Source organism: Dendropsophus ebraccatus, chromosome 5 (assembly GCF_027789765.1).
Source record: "Dendropsophus ebraccatus isolate aDenEbr1 chromosome 5, aDenEbr1.pat, whole genome shotgun sequence".
Classification (NCBI taxonomy): Eukaryota; Metazoa; Chordata; class Amphibia; order Anura; family Hylidae; genus Dendropsophus; species Dendropsophus ebraccatus.
In genome coordinates, this window is record NC_091458.1 from 107,559,132 (window position 1) to 107,578,767 (window position 19,636).

The window sequence follows — 19,636 nt, forward strand, 5'->3', positions numbered from 1 at the left end:
CCGGAGTTCCGCGATGCGGGAGGTGAGTGGACGTCGTTTTCCTCAGCCACCTTCTCCCCGATCCCCCCTCCCCCCCCCCCTCTGGACTACCCCTTTAATAGCTAACTAAAGACTAGCAAGAGATGAGCTGACAGACAGGTGCTTTGGCCAAAGCCAGACTCAGATTGTTGTTTTTTTTTTAGGTCCACCCCCTTTCATGGGTTGAGAGACATTATATGACCAAAAGAATCTTCCAGACAATGGGTGTGGTAAAGACACAGCAGTAATGTTAACACTTGCCCTCACAATATACTTCAGGGTATCCTTTCTTTTTTTATTTAGCTTCCCAAAATTCCCCCCAAATTCCCCAAATTCATTTGCAGAACAATGGCAACTAAAAATCCTCTTTTGTTGGCCTATGTTATCAATCTTGATTCTCTCTTTCATAAGCTCTTATGGTTTTGTACCATAGACAGATTGTCAGGTGTTGTGTCTATGAGCAGATTTCTTTTTATCTGGACTTTATTGCAAGCATTTCACATAGTGAAACATTGGCAGAAATGACTTATTTGCAAGTAGCCAAGGTGACAATCTTGATGACAAAGGTTCTAGAATGACACCTTCATTAGTCACATGGCATTGTTAGCTTTGGTTATCGCAGGTAGCAGTAAGTGAACATGTATTGCAAATCAAACAGACAGCATGTAATTTAAGGTTTACGGCTTAATAGTGCAGGCCTCTGACGTGCTGCTTTTCAGTATTGTAAATGCAATGAAATAGTTTCTTCAAAATATAAAATTCTTTCTATTAAAATAGTTTCTTAATACTGTGCTATAGCGTTTTTTTGAGACAAATGCTATGGTATCACTGTAAGTATATAACAACATAACATGTCTATAAAAGCAATGACCCTAAATAAATACACTGGGGCAAATGAAGTATGAAATGTGTTTTATGAAAGCAAAACAATTTCTCCTTTTTGCAGTTCACCGTTAAATAATCAGTTACACACAATGAAAAATCAGGGATTTTTTTAATTGATAACAAGTTTATTGACTATAGTAAAATAAGGGAAACCGGTTGGACTTTTGGCACACACCTTCCTAAAAAGTGGTGTACCTGTGCAACTTTTCAACACATGCGTGTAGTGTATGGATAAGTGCTTACGCCCGGGGGCTGGGTTCACACTATGTATATTTCAGGCAGTATTTGGTCCTCATGTCAGGTCCTCATAGCAACCAAAACCAGGAGTGGATTGAAAACACAGAAAGGATCTGTTCACACAATGTTGAAATTGAGTGGATGGCCGCCATATAACAGTAAATAACGGCCATTATTTCAATACCACAGCCGTTGTTTTAAAATAACAGCAAATATTTGCCATTAAATGATGGCCATCCACTCAATTACAACATTATGTGAACAGAGCCTTTCTGTGTTTTCAATCCACTCCTGGTTTTGGTTGCTATACAGCCTCACAAATACAGCCTCAAATATACATAGTGTGAACCCAGCCTCATGAAGCTGCAGAGAATCCTCATTTCCTTGTCCACTTTATTTCCACTCCTCTGTGCTCCCCCTCCTTTGTGCTCCCCCTCCTTTCTGAGACTAAAGTCACAGGATCTCTGTCTCTTCTGTTGCCAGGAAAGCTGTAACATCTCATCCGTAACCCTGCCCACCACTGACATCACACCAATCAGTGAGCACCTGGCCAAAGGGCGGGGAAACAGAACAGTGACAGTCTCCTCAGCAGTATAGGGGAAAGGAGACACAGTTGTTTAATCTCTCTCTCTCTCTCTCTCTCTCTCTCTCTCTCTCTCTCTCTCTCTCTCTCTCTCTCTATCTAATCTATTGATAAATAGATAGATATTTTGTTTTACAGTGTAAAGCATGGGCATATCTGATACTATAAGATGGGCAGATACTATAAGATGAGGCGGATACTTGGCAGTTGACTCTGAGGTGCAATGCATGCATGGGAAATGTAGGTTCCCAGCCGATGCCATCTTGGATATAGATCAGATTTTAGAAAAAAGTTAACTCTGGAACAATGGCAACTAGGAAGATGGGAAGTGGCTCAAAATACTCAGGGGGTCCAGTGAGGTTTGGGAGCATTTCATATTTTAGCTCTTGGGTAGAATACCCCTTTAAATTCCTTTAATTCTACCATGTGAGCCCAGTACTAGAAAAATCTTGAAGACATTTTAATCAGTGGTTCCAATGTCTGAATGAATCTGCTGAATAAATGAATCTGAGCTGCTGACACAGTGATAGTAGTGACACAGCACTATGCATACAGTTGTGTCTATGCCTGTTACTGCAGCTCAGTGAGGGCTGGCCTTAGCAGTGTACCAGCACAGGGTGCATACTGCTTGCTTACCCAATAGGGCGCTACTGCGCTGAATGGCTCTCCTTCTACTGGTTCAAGTGCTTATAGATCCTGTAAATGACAATAGAGTAAATTATTATTGATGCTTCTGCGCATATGTGTGACCCACATATGTGGGCCCCAATGGTTAGAGCCCCAGTGATCTTAGTTATGCCCTATACTGTGCAAAGGGCATAACTACCACAGATGGAAAAATCCCTTTAAGGAGTTATATGTAGAGGCTATCAGCATGGTGAGCCATAATCAAGAGCATATGCAAAGTGGGGTGTTTATAGGGTTGAAACCATTATTTTAGCACCTAGTGATCCTGATACGTGAGGGTATTTGCCAGAAATGTCTACATATAACTTCTGCCATTTTTTGTTTTTTCATTCTGTTTTGTTTTTTCCTCCTCACCTTCCAGAAGCCATAACTTAAATTTTTCTATCTGCAGCACCATTCAATGGCTTTTTTATTGGGCCAATTGTACTTTCAAGTGATAACCCTTATTTTTCCCAACAAAAGAAAAGAAAAATTGTGTGGGTTTTAAATTTTTCTAATTTTGTCAGTTTGAGAACTGGTCTTTTTTATATTTTATATATAAAATTGATATGTATTGCAATTTTACGCACCTTGGTACTATTGTGTTTGGAACTACTTTTCATTGATCTGTGATGTTAACTCTAGCAGCGCAGCTACTACCAAGCGATGCCTGTGTACTTTGGTTTGTACAACATAAATTTTAAATTAGTTCTGGGAAAAAGTGCTGGGATTATTTTTCATGTCTTGGCTCTGTAAGTGTAATTTCCATCATCTCTGTAATGTTCATGAGCTATTAGACAAATTATTGGCTGGAAAAAGTAAAATAACAGACTATATTTAGGAATTAATATTTTATATAAATACCCTGATGGTGCCACTCTGCTATCTATAAACAACCTTTCGTATTCTAAAGGATGGATTCCTTCTGGCTATGCCTTTTGAATCTTGGCACTGTATGTCAGCCGTGGGCTGACATAAACTCCTGCGGCACTTCATCAGCCTGGCGGGTGGTGCGTTAGCCCATCTGGAGCAGCCCATCACTTTGACAATAGGGCTGCTAGTAGAGCTGGGCAATGCTCTTGAACCCTGAAGAGGAACTGCTGCAGTGTTCCAGTGCATGAATATTAGCCCTGAGGTGAGTTTTCTGATGTTTTTCTGTGTATTTCCCCCCTGATGTGGGGGGAAATAAATATAAATACAATAAAATACATATGAATTTCAATTCCAGCATATAAATAAAATGTTAAGTAAAATATTATTTTCCAGATTAACCTCACAAAAAGGGGAATGGCTTCATTCATGAAAACATTCTCCAGGACATAAACAAACACAGATCATTTTTTTGGCACACATTTCGCTTCAGTAGATTCCTAATTTTCCATTATACGTAACTGAGATTTAATACATTTGACACTTTTAAAAAAAAAAAAAAAAAATTCTTCCTTCCACACCTCCACCCCACTGTGTTTGTCCTGACTTTCTTTATCTAGGCTATTTTATGCAGTAACCTGACTTTCCGACATATTTGACTTTCTTGTGTTTGACATTATCTGTCACTGAATATGAATGGATTATAGAAAAGAGACATAGGGCCTGTATAATGTTTTTACAAAGGGGCCTTCAGCTCTCTATACATCAGCACCTGCTTTAAAGGCTATTTTTATGTTTGTTTTAAATCACTTTGGAAACATTAAAGGGATACTCTGGCATATTGCCATTATATACGATATAATAAACATGCTATTCATACCTCATCATGCTCCCCCTGGGTTCCCCCTGCTGAGCCTTCAGGTCCCTGCTGAACGCTGTTGCCACTGCCACTTCCGAGACCAGCTCGTCTTTGCAGTGACAGCCTGCTTGGCCAATCACTGGCCACGTCGCTGTCCTGCTCCAATTAGCGATTGGCTGAGCAGGCTGTCACTGCGAAGACGAGTTAGAAGTGGCAACAAGAGCGTTCAATGGGGGATCTGAAGACACCACAGGAGGACCCAGGGGGTTCGGCGTGGTGAGGTGACCATAACATCTTTATTATGTTTTATAGAAGGGCAGCAATATACAAAAAATGAAAAGTACCCTTTTTAATATCCGTTTTTGAAATCTGTTTATTTATACATACAGGCAATAACTGATAACTGAACATTGCAGTGATGAACAGAAGGCATCTTATTCCAGAATTTAAAAAAAATGAAAAACATCCAACTGGTTTATCAGTTGTTTTATATGTAAATTCATGTAAAGCAAACCCCTTGCTATTTAGTAGTAGCTGACTGACTTCAATGTAAAGGGGTTTGGGTTTTTGGAAACATAATCCCATGGGGTAAGGTCTGTACCATGGGAACTGTCATATGATTGCATCATGTGAACGGGGCCCTTAGAGTGGTGCTACCTTCAGATGGAAGGCCAAACAGTAGGCTGTTGCAGTAGTCCTTTGCAGTATTGTTGCAGTATTTCTTTCTCTGAGAGAAAAAACTGATTAGAGAAAAAAATTTCAGGTGAAAGGGGTAGGACGTAGTAAGGGCTTAAATGTGGGGTTTGCAAGACAGGGCAGACTCAGGTGCTGCATTTCCCAATTGGTGCCAAGGCTCTGAATTTATTTTTTTTTTGCCTTAAAATCTCTGGGAAGGTTCTGCAAGAGTTTAGTGTTTGTTCCTAGTATGCTCATCTGACAAATGAATCCTGCAATCTTTGTTATTTTGCTGATATTGTGCCTCATCTGACCATACATCACTTACTGTCACCTCTGCTACCTTTACCTCAGCTATTCTTTTCACTTTTCACATAAAGGTTGCTGGCAACTGGACACCTTGGGATTATGACTCTTTTGATTCGGTATTGAAGACCAAGTTATCCAGCACCAAGCCACTAGCCACTTTTGTGTCTGCCACCTGCAAGTTCCTGCTTGCTAACTAGCGAACATTTTGCTGGATCTTGCTAAAGGCCCTATTCCACAGAATAGAGGGCAACGATCAGCCGACATTGTTCATTTTGGCTGATCGTTGCGTCACCTGTTTTTCAAACATGTTGAAAAACAAGCGACTATGATAGCAGCGATTTGCTGCTGTTGCTCCGTGGAACAGGAGCGGCGGCAGCAGACCACCGCTATCCTGTATGGGCTGCCCGGACGATCTAGCAATCACCCGGGCAGCCTCCCGCACTCACCCGCTCACTGCCAACACCTGGAATAGCGGCCGCAGCGAGTGGGGAACAAGGAGCAAATGAGCGCTGACATCGCTTGTTTGCTCCTCACTCTCGGCCTGTGGAATAGGGGCTTTACTCCTCTCCTGCCTGATGCCACTAGTTGTCCATCTGCATATACAGGTTCTCTGACCTGCAGTATTTCTGTGTGAATTCTGTTGTTCCCTTTTCACTATACACACAAGGCTATCAGATACAATTTCAAGATACAAGAAGGCAAAGTGTTTTTTTTTTTATACAGAACATGTGTAGTTTAATACATTCAAAATGACACCACCTTGTAGACATATGTCAAAGGAAAACATTTACATTTTGACTATATAGTCAGTGTTAGTAAGTGATTAAGCTGAAAAACTGGATGGAGACAGGTTGAGTTTCTGATCACATTGTACTGCAGAAATATTTGCACATGGATATTTTTCCATGTTCATGGTGCCTGAAAAAGCTGAGCTGTCTTAAGCATGAATACATTTATCTGACAGCACAATCTATAATATTCCAAACCTGGTTTAATGCCTTGGTATTCATGAGACAATGTCTACTTTCTGCTTCTCTTGCACTAAAAATAATCAGTCTAAAACCAGAAAATACAATTCATTATTTAATAATGTAAAGAGACTTTTTGTGCCATGGGATCCAATAAAAAAAAAAGTAAAATATATTAAAGGTTAGAAAACAAATTTACCCCTAACCCCTCCCCCCCCCCCCCAGCCAAATATTCTAGCATGGCAACAAAGGTGTTCAGTAATTGTGTAATAAACAAGTTTTCAGGAGATTTTTCATAAAGTGGGAATATAGTGCTAGATGCAGCACTAGGGAGTCCTGAGAAACAAAAGACCAAAAGGAGGAAGTCCCAGCCAGTACAGAATGCGTGACACATTGTACTGGCTGGGACTTCCTCCGTTTGGTATTCGTCAATCCTCCGCAATGTGTGCGTCAATCAAATGATTATTGCCTTCTCTGTGAGTGTACCGATGATCAGAATTTCCTACCCTTGGTCTCTTCTTTTTCTTTTTTTCCAACTAGCACAAGACCAAAAAAGCTGCCTTCAGGAGAAGGCATAAGTAAGTATAGCTTTGTTCCAAATTGTCACTGTCGTTATAATTTTGAAAATCTAAATCGAGTATATATGATATAAAGCAAGTTTACAATTTACTTTTTTTTTTTTATCATGGGAAAACACGGCACTTCCTATTTTCTGACTTTTTTCTCTCAAAGAGTCGGAAAACATGAAGTCCTATGTATCCCAGGCCATCTGAGTGCTCAGAGAGAAGACAGTCATGTGATTAATGAACACATTCAGCCGTGACTCTCTATAGTGGCCGGAATTCCTGTGTTTACTCTCTTTTTTTTCAACCAGCACAAGTATAAAAATCTGCCTTCAGGAGACTGGACCTGGATTTCTGGTAAGTATAGCTTTGTTTTACAGCATGATAACAACAAAATAATGAATGTTAATTGCAAACTTGCTTTATATCACATCTACTGTTGATTTAGATTCTGTAAGTTATCTTGAAAGTGACACTTTAAGCATAACTAAAACAATAAAATAATAATGTAATATGTATATTGCAGACTTGCTTTATATCACATCCCCTGCTCATTTAGATTAACGACAGCTTCCATTTAATTTATATATAGGGGCCCTCATTAATTCCTATATGAGGGCACAGGGTATATACTGTAGGTTATTCATTCATGGAGACACAGTATATAATTAATTCATTTGTGGGGGACAGTGTATTATCATGAATTTCAGGGGTATGGTGAAATATACCCTTTAAAGGGGTATTGTTATCCCAAATAATATGATTAAACTTGTGGGGCTAATCAAGTTTAATATTTTTACAATCACATTTATTAAACTCACCACCTGCTCCTGATATGCCCGCACTTGTCTCCCATTATTGACGCTGCATGTTGTCATGGTTACTGACTAGGGATAGTCCGAACCGAGTTCGGTTCGTACGAACCCGAACCCTCGGTAATGATTCCCACTGTCTGCCCGCTCCGTGCAGCGGGCGGATCCAGCGGGAGGGCCGCCTGGAAAACTGGGATACAGCCATAGCCATAGGCTGTATCCCAGTTTTCCAGGCGTTCCTCCCACGGAGCGGGCAGACAGCGGGAATCTGATGCCGAGCGTTCGGGTTCATACAAACCTGAACCGCGGCAGGTTCGGACCATCCCTATTACTGACCACCACTCTGCTGTAAAAGCAGTGGTCTGGCTGATCATACACACACACATATATATATATATATATATATATATATATACATACAGGGGATAATTCAGCAGCACTCCTAGATGAGTTGGTGCCAGCGGATCTTGCCTTGACCAAAGGCTAGATTAAATAAACAGGAGATAATCCACAGCACTCGGCAGATACGGTGAAAAAAGTGTGAATTTATTCCATATGCAAAAAGTGATCCATGTCAAACATAATAACAGCAAAGTGCAGCATACAAAAAAAACAGAGCAACGTTTCAGCGAACCATCTTCGCCATTTTCAAGCACGGTAAGTGAACAGGTGAGTAAACTTTATATACAAGTGTGTAACAAAACATAGCATTTCTATTGGTTAGTCAAGGTGTCCATCAAGTGTCCAAGTGATTGTAGGTGTTAACTCCATCGTGACCCATTCAGTGTCTTGTACGGAGTAGGCACTATATACAATAAAAGTCTCTACTCATTCCCCCTCATGTGCATATCGTGAACAAAAGAGGCTTGTAAATGATGAAGTCCATTCATATATAAAACGTCCATACATTATAACTAAAGTACCAGATTCCACAGTTTCGGAAGGTCCTCGCTGTATGTAAGACATGACTAGAGGTTCAGCTCTTTAACAGGCAAAATAAAAGAAGCGTCATGGATTCCTCCGTGCTAGACCTCGGTTCGGCAAACCGCACCATGTGAACTTCTCTAGATTTGTGGCTTCGTTCCGCTGTACCTAGGCGGGCACCAACGGAAAGGCTCCATCGCTGAAGTCAATCCTCTAATCTCCTGAAATTATTCATGATAAATTCAGAAATAGTAATATTTCATAGTTGCCATCAACGTGTGGCTGTAAATTTTGGTTCCTTTGATGCTTATTGCTTTAAAAATTATATAACAGACAATGAAACAGAGAAATGGAGGAACATGGGGCTACATACTAATTGATCCCTATTGTTGTTATTTTAGCTTTGTTGCATTTTTTTTTTAATTTGGGAGAAATTATATTCAGTCTATTGTCAACAAAACTTTCAATGAACATTATACTCTATTCCTGCATAAAATAGCTCAATCAATGACCTGTTCATCTTCAAGGAAAAAAAGGAAACATATGTAGCAGACACTTAAGGACACAAGCTGTATTTTTAGCTGCTGAAGTCGTCGTCACATTACTCAAAGAACTGGAGCAAGCAAAACAACCTTTCACAAGGACAATGATTAATATTTAAAGCTCCTTTAATCATGCAGTAGTATTCAGAAAGCTAAACTACCATTTTTCTGTTTGTAACTAATATTAACTAAATGGGCCTTTCCAGGCTATGGAACTAAGCAGATAAACTAAAGCTCATGCATGCCTCAGTCTGTATCTTAGATTAGAATCACATGCTGGGATAACCAAAGTTAAAAGCATTCAGAAATGTATAAATTCGTAACAGTAAGGCTCAATTCACATACGGTTAACATTTTATTTTGCAAGTACCCTCTGGATGATCTTTAAAGCAACTCTGTACCCACAATCTGCCCCCCCCCCCCCCCAAAAAAAAAAAAAACACTTGTACCATCAGCTGCTTTTAATCCAAAATTTGTCCCGGGGTCCGTTTAGCTACTGATGTAGTTATTGTGCTAAAAAACAACTTTTAAACTTGCAGCCCTGAGTCAAATTGGCGTGGTCTAGAGTACCCATGCCCTAGGATTGTGACACCCATCCGTCCCTCCTCCCCACCCTCTTTACCATTTTTTCCTGTTCAGAACACTGCTCATGTGCAGTGTTCACAAAGGTGATGAATAGTAGAAAAGGTTTCAGGGGCATTCCTAATATTGAAGAGGGCGGGAGGAGCGACGGAAGGGTGTCGCAATCCTAGGGCATGAGTACTCTAGGCGACGCCAATTTGACACAGAGCTGCAAGTTTAAAAATTGTTTTTTAGGACAATAACTGCATCACCTGCCGAATGGACCCCAGGACAGATCTTTGATTAAAAGCAGCTATCCAAAGATAAAAGCGGTTTGGGGGGGGGGGGCAGATTGTGGGTACAGAGTCACTTTAAAGCGTAACTGTCATTTCAGGGTCATTTTTTTCAAAACAATAAATATCAACAGTTCAAGCGATTTTAAGAAACTCTGTAATAGGTTTTATAAACCAAAAGAGTTTCCTTCTGTACTGAAAAAGCAATCTCCCAGCCTCCCCCCTCACTTCAGAAGAAGCAGGATTTCTGTCTCCATTATGTGGCTATGGAGAGGGGAGGGGCTGTTAGGAGTGACTGAGCACGGAGCAGTCCTGCACAGCACAACACCCTGCAATCTTCTCTCAGTAAGTTCATAGATAAGCACTGACCTTTCTGACCCCTGAATCCAGCGTTTTAGGTGCCCAGACAGTCTACAAACAGCTGACCTTCATGTCACCTCTTCCTGCTCGCTCATCTCCCTCGGCCCCTCCCCCCTTCATAGGCATAGAATGGGAGAGCAGAACTGTCTTCACCGTCTTCTCTGTAATGAAGACGTGTTTTCCTGATAATGCACAGATAAGAAGTCAGGGGGGGAGGCTTTTTTGGCTGATAAAACCTATTACAGAGTTTCTTAAAATCGCTTATACTACTGATTTCTGCAATAAAAAAAATATGACAGTTACACTTTGTAAGTTACACGTCCATTGGAAGTCCCACAATGTATCCAACTAAAATGCATTACTAATAGTCTCCCATTGTGGAAAGTATACACAGTAGCACTTGGCTATTGCTGCCAGTCCTGTAGACAGTGAATGAGGCAGCAGGTCATGCAAACAGTTTACTGCCCCTGAGTGATGTGCAGCTGCAGGGCCGTCCTGGTTGAGCCCACTAAAGACAAACTCAAAACATATCTTCCACACGCTCCCCCATGACTGCGGATCTCCTGGTGCTGCTCTCCCCCTTGTTTTGGCCACAGAAAGTGTGTATTACAAGTGCACACCGAAAGGCCTGGCCACCTGTCAGAAGCACAGTGCAACACACAGAAGAAAGAAAAGGGGAAAGCAGATCGGGGAGACCTGCAGCCACAGAAGAGCTTGTGGGAGGGGAGTTTTATTTTTTTCAGTTCTAATTATCTGCTAAGTGAGGGGGGGGGGGGGCGGCATCACTGGGGGCCATCTTCTAAAGGGGGAACTATACTAGGGGCAATTAACTAAAGGGGGGACTACACTGGGGGCTATCTACTAACTGGGGATCATCTACTAAACGGGGACTACACAGCTGGCAATTTATTACACAGGGGACTACACAAGGACTATCTTTTTTATGGGCACTACACCAGGGGTCATCTTTTATAATGGGATGCACAGAGGGTGCCATCTAATAAAGAAGCATTAAAAGGCCCATTTTGCTTGCCTCCAAATTTTTAGCTTCAAGAATTGTCTGCCTGATATATCTTGACATAAGTTGACATGAGCCACCATGAGATAATGTTATTTACATCAACATTATAGCTGAACTAATTTTACAGTAAAATTTTGCAGCAAATCTGCCTATCAGTAATTAAAAGAAAACAAAAAGCGGACAACTTTCCTCTTAACGGTAATGGAGGCCCTAATAACTTTAAAAGGTGTTGCCTTGATTCTATATATGTTGGTATATGTTTGTAAGGTTCACGGTTCACTGGCACCTTACTTCTCTAGCTTAATATGAGTAAATGCCTTATAGCATGCCAGAGTTGCTATACCATTATTTGTGGATTATCTCTATTACCATTATTTGTGTACTGGTCCCACGCTGATTATTTTTACTTATAAAATTTCTTTCTGTGTAAAGAGAGAGAGAGAGATATGTATATGTTATGCTGGACAAGAGCAAAAAAAAGTATATTATATAAGGATTGTTGGTAGTTCTTTGTATGAAGTTTATGTCCTTTAAAGAACCTTTAAAGGGTCACTCAAATGATGTATTCCCATGCGTGGAGAGACGCAGCTCTCAGTTCTAGTAAAGAAAAAAAAAGGTGGTAATATGTAAGGTTCCTAACAAATCTGATATATTTTCTTTTTCCGTGTGCCATAATGTATTCCAGCTAGAAGCTGAAATAGGTTTTACAGTAGCTATAATTCACTTTAAGTTTACATGAGTGAACCTTGAGCACACTGGTTTGTCTGAACCTGAATGCTCTGCACTTTTTTATTGGTGGCTTGAGAAGCTGGATGCAGCCCTGGGGAGTCCTGGAAAACAGTATATGGATATATCGTGCATGTCACATGATTGTTGCCTTTTAACATGTTATACTACACCAAACAATTATTGGCCACAACATGGCCGTTTTCTTCCAGAAACAGCACCACTCTTGCCTCCAGTTTGGGTGCAGGTTTGGCAACTTAGTTTATTTGAAGTGAATGGAGCTTAATTGCAAACCACACCTGAAATGGAGACAAGAGTCGTGTTGTCTCTAGAAGCCATGTTTTTCTAACCCTGGATAACGCCTTTAACTTACGTAGGCATGGTCATACTTGTTTTGGACAATTTTTAGACAGGGAATTACAGAAAATTAGAAAGGGAATAGATATGGCAGTACATTTTTGTGTAATGCAAAGTTTTTGGACTCATGTCCCAACCATTTATCTACCACTGTGGCATCTGAATACCAAATAGTGCATATGACACCCCAGAACTAGTACAGGCGCCAGATTAGACCCCCTAAATACATACAGACCCCAAACCAGACCCCTCCCTTAATACAGATCCTAGATCAGACTATAAATACAGACCCCAGACCAGATGTGCAGATATTTAGAACTTGCCAGCTCTGCAGTCCTCTTCACCAGTTTAAATGCATTATGAGTTTATAGTTGGAGGGTTCTTCTGCTCCTCATCCTTTTGGCCAGATTAGAGAGTGGTTCCTACCATGCATTACACAGAAAACCCACAATGTGGAAGGCCAGTAGTTTCTAGACAGGTGGTGCTTCAGAGAATTTGAACACTTTCCACCAGTTTTCCCTACAGATTGTAGCTTATAGCTCATGGTTCCTACTGGGGGACATAGCATGGTCTACTTTTTGTCAATAGACAATGATCGTTGTGCAAAGTAGATAAGCCCTTTAGAGTTAGTAAAGTATTTCTCTAAAAGCAGATGTTTAGACAGTAACAATTGCTGACAAACAATATAAGCAAATAAAAAAAAATAGCAAAAATGCTCTGAAAAAAAGCTTTACAGTCTGTAAACAATAGATGTTACAATCTTACCTAAAATGTATCCTCACAAATCTCTAGTGCATAGTAAATAACTAAGCAGGGGCTCAGATGAAAGTAAGAAATGAACAGCCAAGACAATTATATGCTAAACTGTCATATGAAAAGACACAGATTAAGGAGTTGCATGGAAAGTACACAAGATAAAAATTATTCACACTAAATATCTGCAGGGGAAATATTGACTTATCTTTGATGTCTTATAGCACAAGATGAAAACAGTGTTTTCTTTTAATCTCTACATTTTCCTGACTGTATGCGCTGCAGCACTCGTGACCTTTTCCAGGGCAGGTACACACCTCTTCATTTGTCTACTGTTGACTTTAATAAATGGTAATTTTGGTAAATATACTTCAATAATATGCACAATACTGCTAAATTGATGAAACTACGGTGCAGCTCAGGTTTACCCTGGGTTGAGAAATCTGCATTATATAATAGAAATTAAACCTGATACAATGTCAAAGAGGCTGTTCCCTTCAGTGCAGTCATTGAGCAGAGCAGAAGTGTCAAACTCCAATCCCCAGCTATATTTATCAATAAAGGTCCAATCAGTGGGGCACCAGCGGACAAACATTTATGACCTATTAGGTGATAAATGTGTTTGGTGCGTGGGGGGACCCTTGCCGAGCATAGTGTTCGCTTGTATATACCATTGTCTGTGCTACTAAATTCTAAGACAGAAAATTGCAGACATTTACTCAAATCTTTATGTCTAGATCTGTTTCTGGTTTTGCTTGAAAGTAAATGTACAGTATCACTAAGATTTATTTTTATTTACCGCATCAAGACAGATACTGATAACTGTCTTTTTTTTTTTTTTTTTTTTTTTTTAATCTGCTTCTATTTTCTGATTGTAATTTTTTTTTAATTATTTTATAACACATTTTAGTATTTTTATGGTTTGAGCATCACCACAGCTTTTACAGCATTTAGCGGTATGCTTTACAGCAAGCCCCATGAAAAAAGAAGCAGTGGTGCAGAACCTATTCACTAGAATGTGAATATGTACTAGGCATGCTCTGTGACCTGTGACTGAGCTCAGCTATTCAGAATGGTGATATATATATTTGTTACTTTTCACTCCACTCATATTGTATGTGTCCACTGTTGGAAAGTGATCTGTACAAAACAGGACATCTACACAGTTTTATGTAAAGAAAAAAAAAAGGGTAACAGGTCCTCAAGAAAGACTAAAAAGCTGTTAGGAACCAGAAAGCAGGACAAGACAGTGAGCCCTAAGCTCAGCCCCGCCCACTGCCCCTACCTACTTGCCCCCCTAGGCTAAGCCCTAGGGCAGCAACTGGGCGGCAGTCCCTGCACTGGCTAGGTGGAAGACAAATACAAGACAGACAGACAAACACAATGAAGAATAGTCAACAATCCGGGTAACACCGGTCTGGCAGCAAAAGTACAAAATCAGGATCCAAAAGAGTAGTCGAATAACAGGCAATATGGTCAGGGGCAGGCAGCAAGCAAGAGTAGTCAGAAAACAAGGCAAGGGACAGAAAACCAGAGGTAACGCAGATAGATGCAGGCAGCGCTGGAATGCAGGACAGGGAAGCTATACTGAATTACCAGCAATGGGAACACAGACTGGGGTTAGTTATATAGGAGGCCAGGGTTCTGGTCCAGAACGTAATTGGACCATTTCCCTGATCTCCAAGCACAGACAGCTGAGAACAAAACAAATCCACTGGCAGGAAGACCTGTCAGTCACAGCAGAACAAAAACATAGATTAACCCTGACATGGCCAGACAGAACTCAGCAGGTGAATTCGGTTATGTCTTCCAACAAAGGTGAGCATATAAACCAGTGTTCACACACTGCAAACAAAAACACAGAAACAGAAAATTATCATTATTATTATCACCTATTATCTATATCACTTATTAGAGATGAGCGAACCTCGAGCATGCTCGAGTCGATCCGAACCTGAACTTTCGGCATTTGATTAGCGGTGGCTGCTGTGGCTGTTGGATAAAGCCCTAAGGCTATGTGGAAAACATGGATATAGTCACCCAAGTTCAGCAGCCCCCCGCTAATCAAATCGTTCCATCCGAACCCGAACCCGGTTCACTCATCTCTACTACTATTATCTATTATCTGTTATTAACTATTCAGCCTTCTTCTCCCAGTTTCGAGCTTCTGCTTTATGCTGAAGACTCAGAAAGCTGTGTGTGAGCTTTTCTCTCTGTCTCCCCCTTCTCCCCCCTTCCTTCCGAGATGGCTGATGTAAACAAGCCCCTATCTGCAACTTTGTAATGCTGGGAGGATTAATGACTGTGAGTTCATCAACAACTTGACTTCAGTTGAACCTTTCTAGCATTACAAAGTTGCAGATACGGCTTGTCAGGGACTTGTTTATATCAGCGGTCTCTGAAGGGAGGGGGGAGATGGAGAGAAAAGCTCACACACAGAAAGTGTCTTCAGCAGAAAGTAGCTCAGAACTGGAAGAAGGAGACAGAATAGATAATAATTAGAGATGATTGAATCGCCCATCTAAATGAAGAGAAGCACTTTGATCGCCAAGTTTCCCAGGACTGGATCCAGCTTTTCCCGTCACCCGGGGTGGAGCGGCAGGGAGCAGAACATGGTTGAAAGGCAGGCGGCTGATTTTGCTTTCTTTAGAATCTCTAATAATAAGTATGGAACGAATTGTTAGTCTCACCATCGGCAGCAACATGAAAATGTTTGAGTGCAATATCCCTTTAGCATTATAACTTTTTTAAACAATAGGCTATTTTCTGATGACACGGTCCCTTTATGGGTAGAATGAACATGTGTCTGCCTTAGTTCTTAGCGTGACTGCAGTTTAAAAGCACATTCACACTTTGGTGGCCCATCTTACATGTATAGAGAACATATTTTTCATTATACACATAGGACCCATAATAACCTATTAGGTATTTTGTCAACCAACCTATAAGGGTCCATTTACACAGAAAGATTATCTGCCAAAGATTTGAAGTCAAAACCAGGAATGGATTTGAAAAGAGGAGAAATCTCAGTCTTTCCTTTATGACCAGATCTCTGTTTATAGTCTGTTTCTGGCTTTGGCTTCAAATCTGTCAGATAATCTTTCTGTGTAAATGGACCATAAGAAAGGATTCTTATTGGCAAGTGATTAGCTTCAAAGTCAACTCCAAAAAGGTTGCCTTCTGTTGGCCTTTGCAGCCCATTATTTTGTGAGCCTGGGCCCACTGGAGGATGGTCTGGTACACGGATGGGCTAGTCTGACCCAAACACATTTACATCTAGCTTGTGCTTAATTACATTTTTAATAGACTCTCCCGGTAACATAATTGCATTATTATCATCATTATATGTATTGTTGCAAACAAAACCTTTAGGAAGGAAGAATGAATGCTCGGGGGCAGTGTAATTCAGATGATTAATTTTCTGCTGTCACCGTATCACCTGACAAACTCCATTTCTCTAAGTCTCTAAGAAGGAATAAATTAGGTTTAATATCAGATCAGATCATCTTTCTCCGTGCAGGCTTTCACTGGCAGAAATATATTAATCTTTAATTAGCCATGTTGTAGTCTTCCCACATGGACAGAAACAGTGTGGGCGAAGCTGTGAAAACAGACTGGCATCCAATTAAAGCATTACTGTCAGGCTTCAAAATAGCCAGAATCTGTTACCAAACAATCCTCAGTGACTGCTCAGCTGAAGGCAACATGGATTACTCAAAAGGAGGTCATCTGCTGGAAAAAACATATTACTTGCCTTGGCTGGAGACAGAAATCAATAAGATTAAGCCTGTGAAAGTGTTGGTGCACGCTGCTGCTTGTTTTTCCCTGCTATATGTGCTGCAATAATGATTACATTATTCCCTGCATGCCGTGTGTGGGAGGAAATGTCTGCTCATGAATTCTAAGCAGTTAAATTATGATCTTAAGACGCAAATAGCTACATTAACCTATGTTCTCCGGAACCTTGTCTTAGATAGCTGAATATCTCCCTTCTGTACTCACCTTAAAGGGGTTATCCAGCAAAATTACTTTTCTTTCAAATCCACTGGTTCCAGAAAGTTATATAGATTTGTAATTTACTTCTATTTAAAAATCTCACGTCTTCTAGTATTTATCAAATGCTGTATGTCCTGCAGGAATTGTTGTTTTCTTTTCAGTCTGACACAGTGCTCTTTGCTGCCACCTCTGTCCAAGCGGGCGCGAGCTGGGAATTCCGCAACGGAGGTTCCATCTAAATTCCTCAGTGTGCACATACCCTTGGCCAGAGGTGTCCGCTAAGAGCACTGTGTCACACTGAAAAGAACATAACATTTCCTGCAGGACATACAGCAGCTGATAAGTATTAGAAGACTTGAGATTTTTAAACAGAAGTAAATTACAAATCTAAATAAATTTCTGAAACCAGTTGATTTTGAAAGAAAAAGATTTTCGCTGGATAACTCGTTTAAGGTAGAAAATGATTTCACTTTTTAATATTTTCTTCTAAATGTTGGGTGTATGTATTTTAAGGATGTTTATATAAGCATTTGGTCAGTTTTTACATTGCAGTCAAATGGGAACTCTAGACAGACACCATAGGGGAGCCATCATGATGGTAAAAACCTTAATAACAGTTTAGTACTAGTTGAAGTTGACCATTTTGTTCTACAAATCTGAAAGCTATATTAAAGTGTCGCTTTAAAATTTAAATCAACAGGGGATATGATAAAAAGCAAATTTGTAATTTTACATAATTTTTTATCATGCTTTATAACAAAGATATACCCTAACCCTTGCCAAGGGCAAGGAGTGAGGTCCTCTCTGATGTACCGATTTTTGTACTGTCTTATGGAATAATAAAGGTGGATTCGTTTTAAGGTGAAGTGCCGTTCGCCCAATTCTTCTTCATGTGATTTTCATGGACTACTGTTTTGAACAGAGCACCACCGATACACCAAAAGGTGAGAGTATCCTACACCTGATACCAGTGACGTGGTCTGCGACCTGTAGTGCCGGTGCACTTTTTCTATCTTCTACTAAACTCACCACATACAACACACCATCCACGCTCGCTAAAACATTCAGATACCGAGTACTTTAAGACTTGGGGCCCGAAAAGTGTTTGAGAACCGAGCAAGATTTTGAGAACCAAAGCAAACTTTCCTTGAAAATACAGTTTGAGTTCCGAGCAGTTTGAGAACCGAGGTACAACTGTATTTCTATACAGGTCCAGTCTCCTGAAGGCAACGTTTTAATCTTGTGCTAATTGAAAAACAGAGGCTAAACACATGAAGTCCTGGCAAGTACAGAGTGTCATGTCTCAATGTGTCCTCCAGTCACACGACTGCCTTCTCTGTGAGTACTCTGATGACCCGGACCCTGTGTTTTTTTTTTTTTTTTTGCAACCAACACAAGACTAAAAAGCTGCCTTAGGGTATATTCACATGAACGGACTCGCAGCGAGATTCTTGATGCGAGTCCGGCAGGTCCTGGCAGTTCCCACACACTATATACTCGCTGCGGTCTGAACGACCGCAGCGAGTATGTAATTCTACCGCCCTTAACCCCTTCTGCTCCCGCCCGGCTCCCCCGCTGTAAGCATACATTACCTGTCCTCGCTGCACGGGTCTGGCGTCCTGCTCTCCCGTCCGGCCTATCAGTGGCTGCGGCTGGGCAACACACTGATTGGCCGGACGGGAGAGCAGCGAGGACAGGTAATGTATGCTTACAGCGTGGAAGCCGGGCGGGAGCAGAAGGGGTTAAGGGCGGTAGAATTACATATCCGCTGCGGTCTGAACCGCAGCGAGTATATAGTGTGTGGGAACTGCCAGGACCTGCCGGACTCACAGCGAGAATCTCGCTGCGATTTCTTTCGTGTGAATATACCCTTAAGGAGATTGCACCTGGATACAACTAAGTATAGGTTTGTTTTAAAGTGTCACTGCTGTTTAATTGCAGAAATCAATAGTACAAGCGATTTTAAGAAACTTTTGTAATAGGTTTTATTAGCCGAAAATGCATTTTTATAATGAAAAAGCAGTTTGAAGTTCTTCCCCCCCCCCCCTCCCCTGTCTTCATGATTGTCTATGGAGAGGGGAGGGTTTGAGGGAGATGAGGCACCAAAACAGGACAACAAAGAGTTAATTTACACCAGGCTCTCTCCTCTGAGGTAAGCACTGACCTCTCTGACCTCTGACTAGGGGCTTTTAGTGGCTCCCCGCTGTGTAATCCTTTGTTTTCTGCTCTCTGCTGCCGAGTAATCTCCCTCCTTCCTCCTCCCCCCTCCCCTCTCCATAGCACAGACTATGTAAAAAAGTTGAGATTTCCTGATAATGAGCTGTGGATGAGAGAGAAGAGGGGGGAGGGGGGACCTGGGGAAAGTCTTTTTGAATTCAGATAATGGCATTTTTGCCTAATAAACCCCAATTACAGCTTTTCTTAAAATCGCCTGGACTATTGATTTCTGCAAAAAAAATAAAACGAAACGACAGTGACCCTTTAAAGCATAACTAAAAAAATAATAATTTAAATTACAAACTTTATTTCACATCCCCTGTTGATTTTAGATTTTAAATAAACAGGTCACAAAGCCGATTCAATTTTATTTTTACACTTGCAAATAGACACTTTTTATGTTATAGATATGCAGGAACAACAAGCTTTTATTTCAGTGTA